We start from the raw sequence: 247 nt of genomic DNA on the forward strand, positions 1-247 counted from the left end.
TTTCGGCGGTTCAGCATTTGGGCACCTTGTCTTTGTGGCTCGAAGTCTATGGTTCATGTTCTGTTCCTAACGGTCGACGGTCTGGTTCTATGTCTCTCTCCCTCGATAGTATCTGGCTTTCAAGATGACATGTATAGTCTTGCATTCTACAGGTGTTTGTTTCCAACGCTCCAAAAAGAATCCCAAACCCGCACTATGGCATGCTAGCAATTTACAAGCTTCTATGTATGGTTTTTGCATCACTGTA

Source organism: Pinus tabuliformis, chromosome 8 (genome assembly GCF_031772625.1).
Source record: "Pinus tabuliformis cultivar Carrire ecotype Pingquan chromosome 8, CPIR1, whole genome shotgun sequence".
NCBI lineage: Eukaryota > Viridiplantae > Streptophyta > Pinopsida > Pinales > Pinaceae > Pinus > Pinus tabuliformis.